The sequence below is a fragment of the Mus musculus genome, chromosome 11, assembly GCF_000001635.26.
Source record: "Mus musculus strain C57BL/6J chromosome 11, GRCm38.p6 C57BL/6J".
NCBI classification, from domain to species: domain Eukaryota; kingdom Metazoa; phylum Chordata; class Mammalia; order Rodentia; family Muridae; genus Mus; species Mus musculus.
The window spans coordinates 81,858,027-81,882,368 of record NC_000077.6 but is presented as its reverse complement, the minus strand read 5'-3'; the positions used below and the strand labels follow the sequence as shown (position 1 = coordinate 81,882,368).

The 24,342-nt window shown below is 44.0% G+C and overlaps 1 protein-coding gene and 2 long non-coding RNA genes across 3 annotated transcripts in view; 2 read left to right on the top strand and 1 right to left on the bottom strand.

Annotated features, from left to right (window-relative positions):
- Gm46254 overlaps positions 1-13,315 on the top strand; it is a 41,445-nt gene extending 28,130 nt beyond the window's left edge. Inside the window, exon 2 of the long non-coding RNA XR_001780120.1 lies at positions 11,930-13,315. This is a non-coding gene — a long non-coding RNA (predicted gene, 46254). The remainder of the gene's footprint in view (positions 1-11,929) is intronic.
- Positions 1-21,692, bottom strand: part of 5530401A14Rik (RIKEN cDNA 5530401A14 gene) — a 33,906-nt gene extending 12,214 nt beyond the window's left edge. Inside the window, exons 1-2 of the long non-coding RNA NR_038010.1 lie at positions 21,033-21,692; positions 18,659-18,942 (exon numbers count right to left, since the gene is read on the bottom strand). This is a non-coding gene — a long non-coding RNA (RIKEN cDNA 5530401A14 gene). The remainder of the gene's footprint in view (positions 1-18,658; positions 18,943-21,032) is intronic.
- The window catches only part of Asic2 (acid-sensing (proton-gated) ion channel 2), a 1,088,234-nt gene that overhangs the window by 86,028 nt on the left and 977,864 nt on the right, over positions 1-24,342 (top strand). The gene's annotated exons all lie outside the window — the stretch shown is intronic.

The following is a 24,342-nucleotide window of genomic DNA, read 5'->3' as shown; positions in this document are numbered from 1 at the left end:
CAGAGATGGTCCCTACCACAAGGGGCCTTTCCCCCTTGATCACTAATTGACAAAATGCCTTACAGTTGGATCTCATGGAGGCATTTCCCCAACTGAAGCTCCTTTCTCTGTGAGAACTCCAGCTTGTGTCAAGTTGACACACAAAACCAGCCAGTACAGTATCCAAAGGAGGAGAGTTCTATCATTTTAATTTCTCAATTATAATATTGAAGATTAAATAAAATAGAGAAGAACCCATGATGTGTGAATGAGGGAAGCTATGGGAAGCACTGAAGACTTTTAAGGGGTTTGGTCTCTGGGAGATCTTTAGGTCACTGGTGGTGGTGGTGGTGGGGATGCTAAGGGATACCATGGACCCAGTCTGGACTTCTCTTATCTGCTTCCTGAATGATAATGTAACAGGTGTACTCTACCATGTTCCCCAGGCAAGATGGCCACCCTTGGCATGGACTTAAAACAATATAAGCTAAGACTTGATCATCCAGAGCCATGAGACAAAACAACCCATTTTTATTTATTAGTCATTTGCCTTGTGCATTTTATTATAACAATAAGAAGTCAATTAATACATATAGGCAATAGTAAAAATTTGAATGTTTTATGGTTTAGGGAAAGGAAAAGTCTTTTGTCAGCCAAAAGCCTGCTTCAAGAATAGTTTTATTTATAGTGAAGCTGAGTATTCCTACAGCTAATGCTCTGGAGTGAATCAATACATGTATGTATGGATGTATGTAACTTATGTACATATCAATGCATGGTCAGTTCAATGGTCAATCATAGTAGAAAGTGGGGCATCTGACCTATCAGTCCCAGATACATGTCTCAGGATAACTGAAATATATTCACATAGCCAGGAGTCACAACTTGCTTAGCATAAAGTGGTCTTCAAAGTTAACTTCGAAGTGGACTTTTAGCCACCAGAAAAAAAAATATACATTCTTGCTTAACACTCATATACACTATATTTAGGAAACACTAATTAAGCCCTAAGCTCCTGACATAACAACTCTGTGATTATATATATATACACACATACATACATATACATACAAACATCTTGGACATTAGCTTGGGCTGTTCTCTGACCATCTCATAAATTAATATCTCATTTATTATGGTCTTAAGTTCAGCCACATAACAGGGTACCTCTGCTTAGGTCCCATGCATGACCTCCTCACATCTTCCCTGTTAACTCCCCAGAATCCTCTCTGCCACTTGGATGGCTCAGTTTCTATTTCCTGCCTCAGCTACAGGCCAATCAGCTTTAATTGACAGGTGTTGTATCCATACAGTACACAGAGATTTTCTCTACACTCAAGATTTTCAAAGTTTAGTTATTTTAGAATATACTTCACTTGTGGTTTAGCACAGATGGAAGGCAGATGCCTGTGTGCAGCACTATCCTCTGAATTGAAGCAGTCAACCCAAGAGGAATGCTATTAAGATTCAGCAAGTAAGCAACTCACATGTCTCAGGAAATCCCTGAAACTTAGCATATTTATAGTACTCCTTCTCCCCAAGGTTATACAAGCAATAAGGAATTCTTAGGAAAGAGAAGTCTCTTTGACTTGATTAGAGTTGTGCGGGAGGCTCACAGGTTGCAGCTTTTGTTTCTTATACATGCTGAGGTAGAATTTTTAGTGAACTACCTGCCTTTGACACATCCATGTTCCCATAAATAACCCGTCATACAAACTTCTGTAAATAACCCCCAAAAGTTCACTGGTTCATGAATTTAGGACTTTGATAGGTTCATTTCTTTGGTTTGTCATTGAAGCCTTTTGTAGAGTTAAAGGATACTTCTCCACAGAAGTCACACAACAATGCTCTAAACTCTAGAGAAACACCTTCTAGTTTGTTTATTTACTAAATTAAAAGTATGTGTCAGATGCAGGAATCCCAAAATGAAGGAAGAATGAACCTTCTCCTCTGAAGGACACCAGTTTTCTTAAAGAGAAATAATCTCTTATCTAAATAATCTGAAAATAACTGATAGTAGCTCTGAATTTTAAAAAATTCCATACTCGATGAAATGATTTTACATTTTTATGTACTCCATAATCTAGTCTATTTTATAGGTGAGGCAACTAAGGCAGGCAGAGGGAGTTTATGTGTTTATGTAAAATCAGTAGGGCCAAGAGCCTGCCAAGTCTAAAAGCAGAGAACCTGGTCCAGAGGCTTCTGGGTGTTCTAACAACAAACAGATCTACCATGCTATGACTCAACTGCCTGGGACTGCCAATCACTGGTACTGGTGATGTTTGGATTCTCTATAGAGATTAGAGGAGATCCAGAAAGCCAGTATGCTTAATGCCATGGGCTCATCTGGAATCACAATGGGTTGCAAGTAAAAAGAGAGACAGCCTCTCTGCTGCAGTTCTTGGTAACCTTGTCTTTCTGGATTGACAAACTCATACCATAGAGTTTCAAGAATGCAGACACACAGCAGGGACTCTCAAAGTCAGAAGTGTATCTTCCTTCAAATCAGAATCAGAGAGAACAGGTTTGATACATGCGAGGGGATACCCAGTAGCACACCTGGTCACTGCTCACTGCACCATATCCTACCAGGGCATTTGGGTACCTGCAGCATGAAAATTGCTAGGGAAAGTTGGGGCCTAGAGTTTAAACTTCAGATGTCAACATCATGCTCCCATGTTTCCTGGGTATCCTGTCCTTCTGCGGAGTGTCCACAGTCTCCTCAGCATCCTCAGTTCCTTTGTCCTCTTTTGCTCTGTATTAGGAATACTGAGCACCACATTCCTCTCTCACCACTGTGATGATAAACACATCCTACACCTGCTTCCTGCCCCTTGAGGTCTGGGTATGTATTCTGTTTCTTCTTGAGCAAGTGCCCCCATAGGTACTCAATAAAGATCTTTCACATTTAATAAAATAGAAATGAAAATTGAGATCAAGTTTCTCCTTCTTATCTTAAGATTAGCTCATCAATGCAGCTTTTTTTCTAACAGATGGAAACTAGAACAGAGATTCACAACTGCTCAAAGTACGGAGAACAAGTGAATGTGGACTACTCAACACCTGTACCTAAAGCCCAGGGAAAATAAAGGAAGAGGAGGCAGAAAGACTGTAAGAGACAGAACAGCTGTTGCTAGGTAGTAACCCCAAGATATGATGCACCTAGGGGAGATGCACCCGTGGGATCTCAATATCATGCCTGAATAAGACCTGCATAAAGACAACAGCAGTCGGCATGCCCATGTGGAAGGGGAACTCTACAATGTCTCACCCCTAGATGAAGAGCTCTAGGTCGTCAATGGTTGCTGAGAGAGTGAGAATCAGTTTCTTCTGAGGATGAGCTAGCTCCTGCATAGGTCATCCAATCCCAAGTACTCAGACCTAGACCCATACATATAGACAATGTTAAATAATATAGTAGATTGTATATATGTGATGCAGGTGCAGTGCTCATGTAAGAAATTCTTGTGTGTGTGTGTGTGTGTGTGTGTGTGTGTGTGTGTGTGTGTGTGTTAGAAAGGTAAAACCCATATAAGGGCAGAAATCCTTCAACATAGAACAAATCTGCAGGACTTCAACTTCCAAGCTCTTCTCTGTGATACTCACACTTAGCAAAAAGAATATTCCAGTGTCTTGTGGCTGGGAAGCAGGTGAATGCCATGTCAGCCTTCTTGGTCCGAAAAGCAGACCTTTCTACTCTCTCAGTGGATCTGAGTAACAGATCTGGCACTCCCACTGCAGAAGCCCATCTCTGTTACTCTGGAGTGGTGACAAGCAGCTTGCTTTTCCACCCTTTTATGACTTGGTCAGAAATAATCTGTGCAGTCATTTGGACACTTTCTGGCAATCAGAAACACTTCTTAAGAGAGAAGATGAGACATGTTACATTTTCTCCATTTTTCTTTCTGAGACCATTCTTTGCCTTCAGGAACATGAAGAAATTACAGGGCTCAGTACTGGGATAGAGACCCAGGATTCAGTCATTAGATGGCAAAATTATCTCAAGCCTTTGTGCTTATTTGACATCCCGATGCTTTGGTCTGTCTCATCCCTTTTCTGTGCTGAGCTGGACTAGGTGCTGGAGACCTTATCTTCAACAGTTCAGGAGACCAGTAAGTAAATGGAACCTCAATTTGTGAAAACCAGAAAGTTCTTTGGTCCTGAGTAAACACAGAGGGAGAGCAATTGCCTCTAGAGAACTGCATGCTGGGGTTATCCACACTGGATTCCTTCAGGAGGCAAACTTTCTGCTGATGTTCAAAGGGTAAGTAGAATTGATCAGAGTAAAGGTTAAGGAAGGATCTTCAGGTTGGAAGGAATGAAAGGTTCTACAGCCCACAGATGCAAAATACTGTGATGGTGTGGTTAATACATGACGGCAGGTCTCACTAGAGGGTAATAAAACAGAATTGCCATGGTGCTTTAGTGCCTTGCTGGGGCCACTGAGTGGAATCATATAGGACTTAGAGGAGCCACTCAATGGTAGACAGCAGAGAAGTCCAATGTGAGGACAGTGGAGAAGGTGGGCAGGAGGAGGCTTAGATGCTTGGTAGATCTGTCTTACAGCCTTATATCTGGCCCCTGAAGTGGGAGGAGTCAAACCCTTTGGACCAACTAGATCTTAGTCCAACTGAAGAGGGTTTTCTCAAGACCTGAAATACTCCCCTTCCTAACAATATTGCCTGAAAACCTTCTACAGCATTGTTCTAAGTTATCTTTTCTTTCCTGGAATAATACAGAATAGGATCTACTTATTTGAAGTGACGACTATAGCCACATCGGGTCTTCTATAAAGAATTAGTCAAACTCTGTTAAATTTTCACATAAGACCAAATCCTTGCTGTATAATTAAAATGGGATCCATAGACAGAAAACATAAATGGCTGGTTGTCCACTGTGCAGCTGGGCTGTGGGCCATTTCATCTTTGCCCAGCATCTGGAAGGAAGTGTTTGCTCATGTCATTTCATCCTCTTCCAAGGCCTTCTTAATTCCTTTGAGCTGAGAGGGAAGGGGTTGTGTTCCAGATTTATGGATGAGGGAATCAAGACATAGAAGTGATATTTCCACAGTCACTGAATTTGTAAGTGCCTGACCTAAGCTGCAGATCCATCTCTCCTGATTCTCAGGGCCTTCCCAAATAGTAGGACTCTGCAGACATAAGGATGGCCAGGCAGGGTATAATCTGGCCCAGCCCTAGTGCTGAAGATAACTCAGATCTGGGTGGGAAAACTTGCTGAACATCTAGGATTGTTTGCATTGGACCCTGCTATATCTTCTTGGAAACATGAATCCAATACCATCGTTTAAATCTGGGACTCTAGGGCCTGGACATGCAGGTCAGGTGTAGATCTTGCCTAGCCCTGGTTTGAGCTTCATCACCATATAAGCTGGATTGCTAATGCATGCCTATAATCCCAGAACTCAGGAAGTAGATGCAAGCAAATCAGGAACTCAGGGTCATCTTTAGCTATGTAGTAAGATCAAGGTCATTCTAGGCTACTCAAGACCCTGTATCACGAAAGAAAGAAAGAAAGAAAGAAAGAAAGAGAGAGAGAGAGAGAGAGAGAGAGAGAGAGAGAGAGAGAGAGAGAAAGAAAGAAAGAAAGAAAGAAAGAAAGAAAGAAAGGAAAGAAAGAAAGGAAAGAAAGAGAGAAAGAAAGAGAGAAAGAAAGAAAGGAAGGGAAAAAGAAAGGAAGGGAGGGAAAAAGAAAGGAAGGGAAAAAGAAAGGAAGGGAGGGAGGGAAGAATGGGGGAAAGGAGGGAGAGAGGAAGGAAGATAAAAATCAAACAAAACCTAAAAATAATTGTTCAAAGAAGTCTCAAAGCCTCTAGAAGAGACTCTATTGCCTAAGGTCATATAACAAGTTAGTAAGTAGATTTTGTTTGTTTGTTTGTTTGTTTGCGGGTTTGTTTGTTGCATTCATTTCTATGAACCAAAGTTTAGAAGAACATGGAAAAATAATGTCACATGTTCATGATAGAGTATTGCAGAAAACTTCAAAACTATAACCTTGGGGAACAGCTAAGAGAATAAAGATCTACCGTAGAAGAAAGAGAAGTGGTGAGGTAGATGAGGCCTTGAGAAGGCTCCATGAGCCAAGCTTCCTAGTCACAGACTTCAATTTACAGTAAGGTTTTCCTAAGATGAGAGCTCACCAAACCCCTTGAGCTATTACACTAGAGAGACTTTATCTTGGTAAGGGTTCAAAATCCTACCACAGACATGGGGTGAGATATAAGCCCCATATCTGGTTGAATGACTCTTTCTGACCCAGAAAAGCAAAGATTCTCCTAAATGATTCATCAGTTCCCTAGAAGACTACTTCATCTAAGCGGAGTTCTTGCTTGCTTCCTCTATGCATTCTTTCCAGTCCCTAGAACATAGGCAGATTCTTACACCCTAGAGTGCCATTCAGAGTCCACACAGGGGGAGCAAGACTGAGCTGAGGCATCCAAACCCCTTGAGGCATGGGCTTCATGCTGGAGGACCATCCACCCTTCTGCAGTTTACTTTCCCAAGTAAGCCAGAAAAGCTACATAGACTGAAGGAACAGGTTATTCCAACACTTAATGCAAAGACCTACACCATCTCATTACAAAGGGTGTGGATATTGACATGACTGATATAAGGACATTGAAGAATTGATTTCATTATAAGAAATGCAAGATGAGAATTTACATGCCTTCAAACAGCCAAATCAGGCTTTAGTTAAGGCTGGAGATGTGGCATTTCTACATCTCTAACTCAGGCCAAGCCATGACAAAGCCCAGGACTCAATGACCAGAGTTTGGGAGAATGTGTACTATGTGCTTGTAGCTAAAGACAGGGAAGGGGGCTCATTAGGGGCACAATGGGGCAGTCAATTGCTTACCTTAAATAAGATGTTTTTGAAACTACAATGTCTGATGTCTCTGAAGTTGAGGTCAGCTGATTTGCTTCTGAAAACTCCTAAATACCTGGGGAATTTGAGCTATTTTACAACCAGTTTTTTTGGGAGAGGTTCTTCTGAGTGGGACACCTAGGTAATTTTTGAAGTTGAATACTCAAGTCTTTCTCATAGAAAAGCATAGGTTGAGTCAGGAATAAGCAAAGGCAAAAATCAAAGCCAGGCTTTGAACTGTTAGAGCTCTGGTCAGGAGAGAGGCTGTTAGGTGTGAAGAGGGGTTTAAGGACGCTGTGGGATGAGAGTTTATAGGGAAGGTAGTGGTGGGATTCTGTGACTTGGATACCAAATGCTCCATGAATGTGAAGGCAACGATTGTTCATTAGTGTGTGCTCTGTTTCTACTGGAGTAGATGCTCACTGAATATGGTGGCCAGTTATATGTGTCGAACACATGGTTCTGTGCGTGTCTGAACGAGCCAGTGCTCCTGGTGATGGTTACAATGAGGAGCTGCTTTCAGATTGGAGGGCTGGGTAAGAATATGGGCATTGGAACCTTAGTTATTATTATAGCTTAAATGTCACCTCTGCTACTTACTAGGCGTAAGATTTTACTTAATATTTCTGACCTTCAGTATTGTACCCTGTAGAAAAGGTGACTCATAAGGAGGTCCTGAAAGATTTGCTCTAAGATATAAATGAGGTAACATTAAAAAAGTCTGCAAAACTGTTTGGCATCAAAATTCTCAAACACTGGTGGCCTCAGGGTAATAGTAGGAGGTGGGAAGGACTGGTGTTGGTCCTGGGAGTAAACACAACTGAAATGCAAGCTGACCCCTCGGGGCTTGGAAAGCAGACTCAAATCCTAATGATGTTCCCGCAACAATCAGAGACAGCAGAATCTCTCACAAAACATTATTGGCAGTACAGCAGCCTTTGCTGTTCTGTACCCCAGCTGCTCTAACTCCTATTCAGTGCCTCACAAAGCCATTTGTTTCCATGGTTTTCTAAGTCTTGTCCTTTGAGAAAGAGTAGAAATGAGGACTGGTTGGGGGTGGGAAGCTTAGATGTCAGTTGGACATTTACAGGTGAAGTGTTACCTTCCAAGTTGGAGCATAGGTGGTGCTGAGCCCCCGTGCCTGAGAAACACCTGTTTGGCACTGGCCAATCAGCACTAAAACCTGTGCTAATGTATCCCATGACGATGGGATGCCTTTGTAAGATAGGTTTCTAAAGATCTGTTTTTGTTGTTGTTTGTTTGTTTGCTTTTTTGTTTGCTTAGATACTTTGCAACCTATAGCCCAACATGCTTCCTGTAACTTGTGCCTGTAAGTACAGTTGCATCTCCTGTGAGGCTCTGTGCCAATCACTGGTACCTCTTGTATCTATTTCAATTATCTATTGTTTTTACCACAAGCCACTTAAACACTTAGGGGCTTCAAATAATCATTTATTTACTCATTAGTTAGTAAACTGGCTGAAACTCAGCTGGGCAGCCCTGTGGCCAAAGACGTCTGGTGACCCCATCAGACCTGGAAATCCAACATGGCTCCTCCATACATACATTCAGTGACTCACAGCACCAGTTGAAGCATCTAAGGGTCAACAGGGCATCTCTGTGTTCGCACTTAGTTTCTCCACTGTGTGGCTAGGACTCTTGGGACATGGTGTGGGACTCTCCTAGAAACAAAGTGAGAGCTCTCTAGTTTCCCTAACTCTAAACCTCATACCAGCACAGGGGCACTCCTTCCATCTCCCACTGATCAAAATAATTCCCAAGAAAGCCTTGATTCATGAGAAAGAGATCCAGATTCCATGTCACTATGGAAGAATCAATTTGTGAAAAATCATCAGTGGTCTTGTGTATTAATTACTTTTCTGTTGCGGTAACAAAATACTTGGCAAAAAGCAGCAAGAAAAGAAGAGGTTGCCTTGGCTCACAGTTTCAGTCCTTCAGGACATGGAAGGCCTGGTGCTTAGGCAGCTGGTCACATGGCAACCACAGACAGGAGGAATCTTGTCTGCCTTCAGTTAATCTTTCTGAAAACACTCTCATAGACAAAACCAGTGCTGTATTTCCACAATGGTGCTAATTCCCTAAATCCAGTCAGATTGACAATAGAGATGAATTCTCACCCTTTGTTGGCACAGAGGATACCTTGGTTCTCCTCATCTCCTCCAAGGCCAGCTCTGCCTTTAACAGCTTTGCTGAAGGGTTCTGGACCAACTTTGTTTGGCTTGGAAGACCTTACTATTCTAGGAAATCATAGCATCTCTGTATTTCCTTCATCGGCTGAAGACTAAGTGGAAGTCCATACAGTGGTAGTTGCTTGGTGAAACTCACAGGGACAGACAGTGGCAATGGGACAGTGACATTGGACTGGTGCCTTCATCTCATCTCCTTATTTACTGTTCTTGAAATGTTCCCAGTCAACATCCTGGAAAGACTGAAGTACATTGAATACAAAGGCAGAATCTACGCACTGAGTCTCTGCAGGTAGAGGAGAGCTTTGGGTTGGGTGCCGGGCATGGATGAGCTTGTCCTGTCTTCTGTTGAGTGCTTAGTCTGGAAGCAACAGGTGGAGCTTGCCTGATCTGTGACAGAGTTGAGAGTGGTTACAGTGGCCCTGGGTTACTCTTTCTTATTCTGGGAAGAGAGAGCATATCCTAGAGACTGTGGATCAAATACAAGGAGGTGTCTGGGATGAATCTCAGAATCTTCCTGGGTGTGAGACAGGGTATGGATCCCTGGAACACTCAGCTTCCTGGTGTCTTAAGAACAAAGATGATAACACATGAGCATTCATCCTGGTGTCAACAACTAGGTAGACCTTCAGCGTCATTTCCCTTGTGCAACCAAAGCTTCCCTATGCATTTGAACTAGAAAAAGCCTGAATATCTAAGATGGCCCAGAAGGATTAAAAGTCTCAGTTAGCAGAACACTGTGGCTGAGCAAGGGCCCAGTCAGGGCTCCCAGACACACCCCAGACCCTACTCCTTCCACCTAGATAAATGGATTCAATAAAAAAGGATGTCTTCATGGAAATCCCCAAGTGGAAGAGGGGTAGAGGAATAAACATGGAATCTCCACTCTGATCTCCCCTCCCTCCTAAAAGTTCTACCCTTCTAACTCCAAGGAGCTGGGGTCTTTCTGCAGCCATCAGGGTTAAAATGTGCTTTCTCTTCAACTCTATAAAGAGTCACAGCTTTCAAAACAGGCTTCTTCTCTCTCCCCCACCCACAACTCCTGTCACCCTTCTCCTGCCTCCAAACCATAGCCACAGCCTATCTGCAGTCCCAGAGATTAAGGATGGAAATTTGACTTTTTAATTTTATTATTCTTGTTCTTCCTTCCTGCTTCATTAGAACCGTGTTATTGGCCTGCAATACTGTGCGTAAATGATGCTCCAGGGCCCATCTGGAAGGTAGATTCTCAGGGGATATAATTATGCTAAGTGATTCTCCTGGGGGACAGTGCAAAAGGATTTAGCTCCTACCTAAGCCTCCTCTAGTTCTGCATCCTTCAGTTCTTCCCCAGGGGGACTGACTGACATCCCTTGAGGCCCTATCCTACTGTGTGTGTGTGTGTGTGTGTGTGTGTGTGTGTGTGTGTGTGTTTCAAGGGCACAGCTACTTTCATTCTGAATAAGCCACGGCATCAGTACAATGGAGATAATTTATCACACCTTTGCGTGATCTTGAGGGGGCATATCTTTGGGGCAGGGTTAAAGTCAACATGGAGAAAATGCAACTTCAGATGACGGTGGAACTGTGCTGGGTGCCCTCGATGTGGCATTAGAGCTTGGCCCTTTTTTGCTCTGCTCGTTGGCCTGGGCAGGCAACCTGGCTGCTGGAGGTAGGGGCTATGGCTTGTGCCCTTGATCCCAGCCAAGGTCACTGCGTCAAAAGGCATAAATCCACAATTCACCGTGTGTCTAAGCCTTTGCTCTCATTTGCAGAAGGGCTCCTCACTCCTGGGAGCCTTCTTTCTCCTATCTGAAAGGAAAATAATCACCCTCACCCTTATCTCAGAAGAGTGTGAGAAACGGCTGGGTGAGGGGAGGCGAAGGCATTTTGTAGTTATTCAAATAAACACGGCTCCTCTGCTTCTCTGTGCCACAGGGTGTGTGGATTAACTGAGTTTTCACCCTTGGGGGAGCACAACCTTGTAAACTTTAAGTTATTCAGCATTAAGCACACACAAAGAATCCGTATATTTGATATATGTGAGCATTGAAGGACAGGAAATAATCCCCATGAAATCAAAATATCTAGGCTTAGGCTTTGTCTGACTACGAGATCTCACGTGGGCCATTGACTTCCTTTTATGTCGAATCTCCCCTCTCCCACTTTCTGTGCTCCCACCCGGCTCCTTTCTTAATCTGCACCCCTGCTAGGGGCATTGCCTTAACCCCAACAATACCGCCTTTTAGTACATGCAACTCTGATAATCTTTACAAAATAAGGCATGGGTTAAAGCAGGGCAGGTATATAGATGCAGAGTCTTCCTAAGTGCATTGCTGTAAGAAGAGGTGGCCAGAGATGAGTGACTTGGATCACCAGGTTCCCAGGGGTTCCTACAGGCTTCTACAACCCACACCATCAGCTCCTGACATCCTTTCTAAGATTCTATTTTCCTCATGTCCAAGGCCACAGATATATTTTTATAAATTATAAACAATATGTGAAAGCATATGCTATATATTATTTATGCTTAATGTGAGTAGCCTTACATTTGTGAAAATCATCTAGGTTGATGTGTGATCGTATTCATTGTCATTGCTATATAGTATTCTGTAACATAGGGAGATATCAATATTCATAAATGCTATAACCATTTATGCTGCTCCCAATTTGAGGTTGTTATGAAGAGATCTACTACATGATTTTTGGTATACCTTTAGAATAACTTTACTGTACTCCCACAGGGGTAGATATACCACAAAATAAGCACACGTATGGTGCGTAGTATCTTAAGTCTTGACCCGTATTGCCAAATTCTGCACCACAGCAATCAGGTAGACTGTAAGTTCATAGCTGATTAAAATGTCCATGTACCTTTTTAGAATCCGTTCCTCCTGCTCTCTTCACAACCTCCATCTCCAGCCATTAGATTGCTTCAATCAGCATATACTGACTTTAATTTCCCAGATATTACTGGGATGGGATGATAAGGTATGTATGTACTATCTTTAGTCTGAATTCTGTTTATCAGCATAATTGTATCCTTATGTGTTTTGTTTTGTTTCCTGCCAAGTAGAATTCAGTTTTCTGGATATACCACAGTTCATCAATCCATCATTGGTTGGCATTGTATAATTTCCAGTTTGGAACTCTTACAAATGAATCTGTTATGAACATTCACATTTAAGTCTTCTAGGGGACCTGTGTGTTCATTTTCATCTGGTGAATCCATAAGAGTGAAATGGGTATGTCAAATAAGAGGCAAGGGTTTAAATTTTTTAAGGGATGGCTCTGTTGATTTCCAGAGTGGCCCCACCACTTTGCATAGTAGTGTTTGCACTTCAGTTATTCTGGATACTTAATAAAACTTGGGTTTTGCCTTCTTGATTTAAGAAGAGTGAAATCTCTCTGGACTTTTGCTTTACAGTTTTCTAATGGTTGATTAACACTGAGCAAATTCTCATCACTCCTGATGAACATACGGAGATGTTTCTACTGGGGATGCAATTCTCAAGAGAACAAATTCTTGGACTCTCTTAGAGAATGTTGCCAAGCTACTTCAGAGTGAGAGATGCTGAAGGAAGGATGCTGTGGTACACGCTACTTCTGATTTGTCCTTGTTTAGGTCCCTGTATCTACTTCCTAACTAAATCAGTGAAAAGCATTTTAACTCTTTTTACCCCATGACCCCATACTAAGTGCCATCCATTCTCGGAGGTGAGAAGAGTTAGCTTGGTTTGATGGTCACCTCCGTGCTGGGTTTGCGTATTTACTTCCCTGCTGAGAGACAGAGATACACCCATGTTACAGCTGTGCAGCAGAAGCTCAGAGAGAAGTGCATTTTCATAGTTAGGGGAGGTGGAGCTTATCACAGGTTTAAGGTTAACAGCCCTGTGTCTCTGTTCCATGAGCCACCTCCCTTTGATCGCACCGCTTCCCAGGTGCTTGAGAAGACACATCTGACTGATTGTACAGAAGCGCTGTTGAAAACTGTGCTGAGAGGCTCTTGCCATGATTCTGAGCTTTGTTGCATGCCAGTCTCTCCTCCACTCCTCATCTGGGATGTTCGGGAAAGAATTTCCAACAGCTGTGTTTAGAAAGTCGGTGCACCTTGACCAAGCCCCCTCTTCTGTATTGATGGTTTCCTTGGCACAGCAAGCTCCTCTGTTCCCATTTGGCTTCCCCTCTAGGCCACACACCACAGGCTCCTTTGGTTTGGGGGTGAGGCATGCACTCTCTCACTTCCCTCGTTCACCCTGACATATGTCTTAGCAATGCCAGCTTTCCTGGACCATGCTGCAGGGATTGTGTGACCTGAACAGATTACTCGATGTCTCTGTATTCTGTCCCATCACCTGTAAACTGATGAGCACAGTGGAGGTTTGGACAGCTGTGGAATGGCATGGCAGGTTATGGTTCTCCCTCAGACTTCCTTAAGTGCTTCAGGGATGACCGAAGTGCCCAATCCCTGAAGGGTACAAGATGGGGGTGGGGATGACAGATAAGCGGGTGTCTCCCCCCCCCCCCACACTCCCAGAGCACTTCCAGAGACATAGCTATTGCCTGCAGCACCATACATGGGGGGAGAATTCAGACAGTGAAAACTCACAGTAGCTGCACTGTACCTGGCAGCGCTTGGGTCTCTTACAAGTCACAGTTCTGCCTAAGCCTGTTTCCATCTCAGAAACGGGTAGGTGAGCACACCTTATCAACTGGCTTGGTGGTTGGTACTCTGTGCAGTGCCTTCGTTGTAGACTTATCACTGCTTATGTGAACTATCGGGGAGTCTTCAGTTCCTCTGATCCCTGGCGGTTGCATTCAACAAGCTGATCAAACTTGCCTGGCCCCGTCTGTTTTTTTAAGGTCTGTCTTCTTAGGATTCTTTGACAAAATAACACAGACCAGGCGGGGGAAACCCTGGTTCCTGGTATCACAGTTCTAAGGCTAAAATTCTCTAGCCAGGTACCAGCTGATTCAGATCCTGCTATGAACTCTTCCTACTTACAGACAGCCACCTCCTCACTGCCTCCTTCCTTCCGTGGAGAAGAGGGAGGAAAGGGTTCCTTTTGCCCTTTCTTAAAAGGCCACAGTCCTATGAATGTAAAATGAGGACTTTTATAAAACTGGAAGAGGGAATGGGTGGCGGGGGTGGGGCTGGGGTAAGAGAGGGTAATATAGATTTGGCAATGTCACCAAAGCATGTTGTGTGAGTGTATGAAAATCATAATGAAATCCACAAAAGTCATACAATTAATTCATGCTAGTAATGCAAAGAGTGGCTGGGCCTGGTGGCACAGTCCCATAATCTCTACCCTGCAGTTCAAACAGAAAGGTCAGAAAGTTCAAGACCAATTTGGCTACAGAGAAAGTTCAAGGCTAGCCTAGGTAACTTATCAAGACTTTATCTGATAAATAAAAAGCCATAACAAACAAACAAACAAACAAACAAACACACAAACACACACACATACACACACACACACACACACACACACAATCTTTTTTTTTTTTTTTTTGGCTCAGTCAGCAAACTGCTTCCCCAAAGCATGGGCACATGAATTTGTATTTCTAGCATCCATGTAGCCAGGCATGCTACTTTAACTACAGCACTAAGGGGACAGAGACAGACAGATCCCCAGAGCTTGCTGACCAACCCAGTCTATTTGAATCTATGGGCTCCAGGTTCAGTGTGAGATCTGGTCTTAAAATATAAGATAAAAGTCTGGAAAAATGGATCACTGGGTAAGAGGTTCACTCTGTAAGTGTGAGAACCTAAAGTAGAACTTATAGCACACACATATAGCACACACTCTCACAGACATACACACATGCACACACACACAGACACAGAGACACACACAGACACACTCACATACACACATATCCACACAAAAACTCATGCACACATAACCATACACAGAGACACAAACACAGATATATTTACAAACACAGACACACACAGACTCATACCACACACTCACACACACAGACACACACATACTCACACACACATCCATACGCACACACATTCACACACACAGACAAGCAGACTCACAGCCTCCCCCAGATACACACATATACACACACAGACTCAAAGTACACACACATACTCACACACACATACATACAAACTCACAGACATATTCACACTTGCACACAATGACACATTCACACATGCAGAGATTCACACAACACACATAGATACACACACATATATATATACACACACAGACATACACATACATACACACACATATACATACACAGACAGACTCACATGTGTATACATATTATGCACACACTCACATAAACACACACAGACACACACATATATACATACATAGACTCACACTACACACACTCACACACACAGATATATGCATACTCACATACAGACATACCCACACATGCACACATATGCACATTCACACATAGAGACACATATAACACACACAGATGCACACATGTACATACACACAGAGAGACACATAAACACACACACAGAGACACACACATACACACACAGAGACACATAAATGCTCACATGCACATGCATACACATTCACACAGCATACACACTCACACACATACACATACACACACACATACAGATACACCATACGCATACATTCACATACACAAAGATGCACACACTCACACACAAATAGACACATACACACATGCATACACACACTGAGAAATAAGATTGAAAACAACAGAAGAGAACACTCAATATCAATACTAGTTTCCTCATGCGCACACATGACCATACCTCCTCATGCACACATGAAAAGAATAAGGATTAGTGATATAGCTTAGTGTTAGAGGACTTGTCGAGCATTCATAAGGCTCTGAGTTCCATTCCCATTCCTATAAAAAGAAGCAACAACAACAACAAACAGCTTGAACAAGGTTTAAAAGGGGGCACATTTAGGTTTCCTTTCTTTTATTATCCAACCTAAGCTACCTCCAGAAGGCCCCAGTCTGCAGATGGCAATTATGCTGGGATTAGGATTTTAACACATGAAAAGAGTGTAGAAAGATGCATACTCATAACAAGGGATTGGAATGAGATTATTCGCACAGACATTCTTCATAAAGACACACAGAGTCCCTGCGGTGGCAGAGTTCCAGGCATGTTTGAGGGACTGTGATGAGAACTGAGCGGCCAGGGCTGTGAGAGATGACAGGAGTCTCAGAGAGACACAGGGTAACAAGACTGCTCTGTGCAGGAAGAGGGAAGGGAAAGCTATGAAGAGAGAAGAGAGGTAATTTCCCCCCAGGGAAATGACTTCATGAATTTGCTGTGAATCTCTGCTTGTCTCCAGGAACACTTGTGGCAACCATTTCTCATCTGCACCTAAGTATTTCTCAATGTGTCTGTGACTACAGGCGGCTTATCCTGTGAAGCTCTGGGCACGGGATGCAGGTGGGCAGACGTGGAGTATGGAGACGAGAGAGTGCCTACATTATTAAGAGAGGAAAGCCGTAGCTGGAAGTGGAAGCCTGCAAAAACAAGGTTGACTCAAACGTGGCACCCACACACACTAAGCAGACCCTACATTCCTCATGTCAGCCATAGCAACCGGCAGAGTTCCTAGACTAATATAAGTTCTCCAGATGAGTTTGCTGGAAAACATAATCTTTCCAAGAGGCATGATTTCAGAATCACAAAGAGGAGACAGTGCCAAGCCTCAGAACCTGCTAGCGATCAGGACCAAGGCCACTACTGCCTCCCCCTGTGGAGGCAGACTAAGTTATGAGGAGATCTCCACTTAATCTCTCCAGAGGACCCAGAGAGACTTTAGGTGCCACTGGATTTGGCATCCGTGGCCCTCGGTCTAGATATCGATCCATTCTTTTTCAGTCTGTGAAAACTCACCCTAGAATTCCATTTTTCTCATCCAAGTAGAATATGATAACAATCCCTGCCTTCCTGGGCTGTTTGCAAGTTCTAAGGGATATAAAGCATACAGGTAAGGAGGGGAGATGCCGCTATCTGAATTTCAAAGATAAAGACAGGAGATTAGGAAATGCATGTCATGTGCCCGGATCTGTACATCCTTTCAGGAATCTAGTGTGGGCCTGCAGTAAATAAAGTTTTGGATTCTAGAGTCACTGTAGTGAGGTGCAAGGGGCAATAACAACAACAACAACAACAACAAACTTCTGCTGGGCAGTATGGAGAGTTATGATAGCAGTTAAAAAAAATATCCTGCTGGGCGTGGTGGCGCACACCTTTAATCCCAGCATTTGGGAGGCAGAGGCAGGCAGATTTCTGAGTTCGAGGCCAGCCTGGTCTACAGAGTGAGTTCCAGGACAGCCAGGGCTTCAGAGAAACCCTGTCTTGAAAAACCAAAAAAACCAAAAAACCAAAAAAAAAAAAATTCCAACAAGGTCATGGCACATGCGTGAACGACAGCAATGGGACTTGAACTCATGACTCTAAATCTGATGCTTCCTATATTCTCCCTGTTAAGTGGGAATCAGCCAGGACTTCTGCAGTGAAGGAGCATTCAGTAAACAAAAGCGATATCTGAACTGAAACTGGCCACAGCCAGTCCTTATGGTCTCAAGAGAGCTCCAGTGAGAGTTTACATTGGTCCAGGAAAGAAAAGCCAACTTCTGCCTGTCAGAATCAGGGAAAGCCTGTTCAAGGAGGAAGTGAACCCACCCATAGTCATGTAAGCATCCAAGGATACCTGCAGAAGAGAGGCCAGTGATGGAGGGTGGGGGGGGGGAGGGTATGGTGTGCACACAAGAGGGTACACAGGCAAGCACACATTCATAGAGACCACCCATGCTCTATCAATTCTCTCTCTACTTTATTCCCTTGAGACATTGTCTCTCAGTGAACCTGGAAACACTGCCCTCCCCCCATCCCGCCAGCCGCCAGCAAACCCCAGGGCCACCACACTCCATCTCCTATTCTACTCCGAGGTTTACAGCCACACACAGCCACACCAAGTGCACACCATTGCTGGAGATCCAAACTCAGTTCTTCATGCTTGTTATAGTAAATGCACCCAATCCCATTAAACATCTCTCCAGCTCCGGAGACCAGTGAATTCTAATGATTGCAAAAGCTGGCGGTGCTTTAAAGAACATTCGGGGGGGGGGGGGATCTTGGAGTTGTGGTATTTGTAAAGAATGATTCAGGAGGAATCTTGAAGATGTGGTATTTGTAACTGGGGATGAAGCTTGCTTAGGCCGACTTCTCTGTGAAGTGTCTGTGGGTCAGCGTGAGGGAAGGTTGGAAGTCAGGGGAGAAGACTCCAAGACTTGCTCTCACTTTTCTTACTTCTGCATATTCATTTTTCAGCACCAGACAATGTTAATATTTTCAGAACTCTTATTAATATTTCATCCGAGTGCTTTTCGTTTTTCTCCTTAAACAAGTATTTAGAGTGGGTTGCCACATCCCTGGGTAATTTTTTTAAATCTAAAGGCCAATTTCTTTTTACAACAGTCGAGTGCTTTGATTTTAAGAGGAAAATCAATAGGAAAGAAAGAGTTTGCTGAAACAGAAGGTTGCTTCATAGCAAAGTGTCCGAGAACTTGTGTATTCATTTTTAAATGGGAGAATTGCTCCAGCTGTAAAAAATACTCACCTCTTGTAAGCGCGAATAGTAAGCGCGTATCTGTTTAAATTAGAGGAGAAGCGCATCGAGCAACCTCTTTTCAACTGCAACCCTTTGAGAACATGTTCCAGCTCGGGCTGCTCCAATGCTGGCAGATGCCAAGTGCAAGGGTGAGCTTTCCCACCTGGGCAGGACTCCCAGCTCAGCCACCAGCTCCCAGTGCACCCTGCAGCCTGGTTTAGCTAGTCTCTGAGCTTGCATCCTCTTCCTGCTTTGGGGGGAATTGATGCTTAGGAGACGAACTTGTCTAGAGGCTGCAGAAGAGACAGAGAGGCTAAAATGAGCATTTCTATTTAGTTCAAAGTAGCAGATCCAGCAACAGTGAGATTAATTAAAAGAACCATTTTTTATTGAGTTAACAGTAAGTAGAAAAACAATGAAATAATTGTTTTTGGAAACCTTTCCAACTTAAGATAAAAACAAACCCAAGACAACAGTGAGTTCCCCTGCCGGCTTCTGCAGCTAATGTGGGGATAAAGTCCCCAGGGTTAAACGAGATGCTTCCTTCCCTTCATTTTCCAGTCAGAGCATGGATCATCTCTGTGGGCCATGCCTGTCTGCTGCTCCCCAAACCACCAGGCATTTCCTGAAGCTAAATTAACTTCATGCATGGCTGGCAGCTGCACCTTCCTCCTGCGGCAGGGCTCTTGACTCTCATTAAGCCTTCAGGGCAGGCTTGCTGGAAAACACACCCTGACACCAAGTCTAGGGTGAAGGTGACTGAGACAGGAGCTCCACCCAGCACAGCCTTCTGCAGGAACACTGACAACTTGTCACCACAAGCCTCCACATCCATGACAGCCCACCCAGGAAATAGCTGCCTTTTGCAAAGTGCTATCAGTGTCCAGAGCCCTCCAACATTAATATCTCCCCCAAGGGAGAGCCAGCCTGTCAGATCCATTTTGAAGTCGAGGAAAGTAAGGCCGGCATTCAAAACTTCTTAGAGCTGTATCACTCATGACAATGACATGATTCTTATAAGTATAGCATCAGCATTTTACAGCCTTTCTAGTTTTATACTCTTCAGATATGTAATCTCACTTGATCCTCAGTAGCATTTTGGTGACACATTGGGGCAAGATTTGTGTGTGTGTGTGTGTGTGTGTGCCCATGTGTGTGCTGATATGCACATGCATGAGGAGACTAGAGATTAACATAGAATGGTTTTGTTAAGTACCTACCCCCCTTCCCCTTACATTTTGAGACATGGTCTCTCAATAGACCTAGAACCCCACCATTGTGCTAGGCTGGTCAGCCAATGAGCTCCAGGTATCCCCCGTCTTCACCTTTCCATTACTGGAATTTACAGTAATGCAGAGGGTCACTTGGGGACATATGCCATATGCTATACCTGGCTTCTAGCATCAGTGTTGGGGATCTGAACTCAGATCCTCATGTTTGCATATAAGACTGAGTCATCTTCCCAGCCAGAAGGCAGAATTTTATCCCTATGCTATTCATAAGAAAAGCAAGACTCAGAGAGGGTAAGCGATTGGCCTGAAGCTAGAACTAAAGAATAAGCAAGCCAGATTCCTCACTCAGATTCAACTGGGTCTCCCACTGTATCAGCTTCATCCTGTCTGATTACAGTTAATGGTGGGAAATAAAGATTATTGAAAGAAAAGGCATTTTCCTATAAGAAGTTCAGAATGGAGGGTGCTCTGGACCCATCCAAACCAAGAAGAGCTTATCATCAAGGCTGTAGGTGAGAATGGCTCAGGGCATTCCCATACTTGTGGGCATTTATGTGAGCAAAGGCCTTGATTGGGGCGACAAGGCTATCTAGGGAGGTTGACATTGGTGTGTATGTGGGGAGGGGGAGGTAGCACTTCCTGATGCCCAGATCTCTGACATGGTGAGTGCTCTGTAAATGCTCATGGGATTCATCTGATTCTTAGGAGCCTCTGGGCTGTTGGGGAGAAGAAGATGAAGGACCAGTGGCCTAGCCCTAAAAGCTTGCTGTGCAGACATGAGCATCTGAGTTCTAATTCCCAGTGCCCATGTTTAAAAACAAAAAAAAATCCAAAAAAATGGGCATGATCATATACCTCTATAACCCTAAGTACTGGGGTTCTGGGGACAGGGTCAGGAGACTGGCTTGGGCTTGCTGGTTGCCAGCTAGCTCTGGGTTCAGTGAGAGCTCCTATCCCAAGGGATTATGGGTAGAGAGGGAGTAAGAATGATAGATTGGGCCACTTGATATCTTCACCTGGCTTACACACACACACACACACACACACACACACACACACACACACACACACATAAAGCAAAGTTACGAAATTTTTCAAGTGTGTTTCCAGGGCAGCAACTTAACTCAGAAATCATCTACCCATTTTCCTACCTCCTTGATGAAGACTTGTAGGTCCCAAGACAGCTCTGCACTGGCCTAGATCCATTCAGAGTAGAACAGGGCCTAGGAACTGGGGCTACACCCTCGTCAAGCATAAGAGGTCCTTCTTTGGAGCTATGCAGCCTCTTCCATGTGACTGCAGAGTTCACTGGAGTAAAAACAAAGTGCTGCCCACTGGATGCCTGGGGGACATCCCATTTGACCTGCTTGCCACTCATCAAGCAAAGGAAATGCACTGCAGTACTTGAGGAAAAAGCTTTTCCTATGTAGGTTAAACACCCCACCTTTCCCCAGCCTCATTGGCTCTGTGCCTTTGCCAGTAGACCCTCAAACAGAACCCAAGCAAGCTGCTGTTCTTTCCGGGTGGCTCATGCAAGATGGAAGAACACCCAGGGGGTGCTGAGGGCTTCTGGCTCACATTACATCAGCTTTGATGATGCTGGCTTCCAGTGGAGACCTGGGGTCAGTGTACATACTCAGTCAGCCTGCTAGGCAACAGGCAGTGGAAGCCCAGAGTAGCCTTCCTGGCAACTGATGAGCTCTTTTCTGTCAGAGCCCTAATGAGGTTTCAGTGCCAGGAGGCAAGCAAAGGGAAAGCAAACAGCCCAAAGTTGCTAATGTCACTGACAGTAACTAGGCTGCACAAGCCCTGTGCTGCCTCTTCTGCCTAAGAGAAAGAGACAGAAGGGGCAAAGCTCAGCCCTTTTAATTGGGGGGTGGGGCAGAGAGGGAATTCTTAGGAATCCATCTGTGCATGCAGGAGGGAATCTAGAATTAACCCTTTCTGCCTCATTAATTGCTAACTGCGGAGGGTAACAGCCAAAGCTGGGAACAGGAGGGGCTAGGTGCTGTTTCTGCGAGCAGAGACTGTAGTAGGCTCCTTGGGGAGTCACAGAAGCAGCTCCAGACACTGGACAGCCCAGGCTTACTGGATTACCTCATGCCTTCCCATGTACAGCCCATGGTCTCTGGAGCTCCTTTTTAAACCCCAGAAAGGGCTGACCTAGTATTTAAGGGTGAGGCAAACCTGGGTTCAAATCCAGTTGTAGTCTGTGGAATAGGAAATGGCTGCCTCGTGAGCTTTGAGGGCAGGTGAGTGAGATAACATCTCTATATCACAGGGATAAAACATTACATATTGATTGACTTGTTTTAAACCTTGTGCCCACCCTAGCCTCACCTGCTCATGTTGAACTGCTAAAGAGCTTGTCTTTGGGGCCTGTTTCAGTTTGTATGCTGCTCTAAGAAGATACCAGAGATGGAATAGTTTACCAACATCAGAAATATATCTCTTCATGGTTCTGAGGTTGGAAGGCTGGGACAGCCAAGGTGGAAGGCCTGGAAGGCCCCACTGTCTTGTAAGGGCTACTCTCTGATTCTGGGGTGGTGTCTTCAGGCTGTAAATTCTGGCTAGGGAAGGCCACTCTGTGTTCTCCCATGTTGGAAGGCAGAAGAAAGGGAAAGGGTGGGGGAGCTAAATGCACCATGAGGCTTCTTTTATATGGCACTTAACCTTGTTCTCCTGAGAGGCCACGTGGCTGGATCCTTCTGAGACATTAATAAGACCTGAAGTTTGGAGAGGAAACATAAGTCACAGCCATGCCTGCCAGGTCTGTGTGTGAGCTTTTGAATAAAACTATGATGAACAGGAAGGGAGGAAGAAGAGAGAGATGGAAGGAGGAAGGAAGGAGGGAATTATATTCCAAGAGTCAAGAATACCTTAGGAAAGAAAACAGTGGAAGCAGAATGATAAGGAGTTGGGGAAGAAGGGAAATGTCCGAGAGGTGAGCTTGCATTGAGGACTTAAGTGGAGACAAGGACAGACAGGTTTCAGAGGAACTATGAGAAGTGACCTTTAACAGTCAACATGACACAGTCTAGATTTGCCTGAGGAAAAACCCTCAGTTGATGCATTGCCTAGTTCAAATTGGCCTGTGTGCTTGTCTGTAAGGGGATTGTTATGGTTGTTCATTAATAGTAGTGCCCTGCCCACTGTGGGTGGCACCATTTCCTAGGCACGTGGTCCTGGGTTGTATAACAAAGCTAGGTAAGCAGGAGCATGCACGAGCCACCAAGCTGTGTTCCTCCCTGGTTTCTGCTTTAAGATACTGCTTGAGTTCCTGCCCTTGTGTCCCATAATTACGAACTGTGACCTGGAAGTGTAAACCACATAGATCATTCCCTCCACTAATTTTCTTTTGCTCAAAAGTATTTTTATCACAGCAGCAAGACAAAGAAAACTATTGAGGAAGAATGTGAGAAGACATATTTAATGAGCGGTTATTAATTAGCCCCTTCTTTACTTCATGCCAAGAAATCATTAAAGATCACAACAACATTTGTATTTTGTTGGTTACTAAGCTAGGTCTTCTTTCAGGGGACAAATCACATGAGGCTCCAGGCTATTGTTGGTTACACAGTATAGTGTAGTGCTTGGCACATAGTACACACTAATAAAGCAATGGGTGTTAAGATGTATAGAGAACTTGAAAACTGCATCATCTCTATCAGCATCTATAATTCCTAGTAGTGGTTTTTTTTGTTTTGTTTTGTTTTGTTTTTTTTTTTTTTTGGTTTTTTTTTTTTTTTTTTTTTTTTTTTAGAGTATGCTCTTGCCTCTGCAGCTTGTGTAGGGCAGGAGAGAGGAAATACCAAAGTGCAGAGATTTGTGCCCAAGACCCAACTATGAAAGAGACCGGTAATGAAGGAGAGACCGTGGCATGAGACAGGTCTGCTGTCATTACCATCTTGGCTGAAGTTGAACAGAATTCTGGGAACATCAAGCGAGGAAGAAATAATCAGCTCAAATGGGCTTAAGGCTAGGCACAGTAGAAATGGGGAAGAGCCTTAGCTGTCAAGCCCCAGGGAAGTGGTTCTCAGTACTGGCTGTACATTAAAGCTGACTAGAGTGCTTTCAAAAACACGAACATCTGCTCCCATCTCAGACCCATTGAGGTAGCATTTCTGACTCTGGGAATCAATATTTTTATGATGTCCCCAAATGACCTAGCACCATGGAGAAGCTCAGCTTAAGGTATTTCACAAGTGTCGTAAGGGTTGAGTTTTCAACCCTGGTGCCACTTGTGAAAACACCATGCTTCTGATCTGGGCTTGGAGAAAAGACTAGAAAGATGACAGGAAGAGTAGGGCTTGCAGACAACATGAGCTTTCCTTGTGTGTGACCCTTAGTGTGTAGCTTCAGAAAGACTTGCTCCTGAAACTGCTCAGGCCTAGGGGCAGGAGTTCTAGAATCTGTCTGGAGGAAGGAAATAATGAGTAAGGCTCATTTTAGTATTGAGTT